Consider the following 371-nt stretch of genomic DNA (forward strand, 5'->3'; position numbering starts at 1 on the left):
ACCCAAGCTCTTCCATTCATCCTCTGGATAATGGAATTTGCTTCCTTTCTCCAGCATGTGAATAGCCTAACAAAAACAACTTGAGCTTTATAAATAGCTTTTCATATCCATTTAATGAAAATGATTTGGGGAAAGAGACGATTGTGCCATCAGTATTCTCCCGAGGAGCCTGGCATGCCGTTGTGTTTAGTTTGAAAGTGTAAATCTCTTTTGTTCCAATAATATATGGCGTTAGCTGCTTGTCCTCCGTCTTTTTCTGTTAGTTCATTACTACACAATTACCATTCACGCTTCATTAGCGTCTCTGTTTCTCTTGGGGAGGTTCCCCCCCTCCTTTTTTTTTTTTTAAGGCGAAAACTCTGCCCTTTTTA

Source organism: Nestor notabilis, unplaced genomic scaffold, assembly GCF_000696875.1.
Source record: "Nestor notabilis isolate BGI_N333 unplaced genomic scaffold, ASM69687v1 scaffold2926, whole genome shotgun sequence".
Taxonomy (NCBI): Eukaryota; Metazoa; Chordata; class Aves; order Psittaciformes; family Psittacidae; genus Nestor; species Nestor notabilis.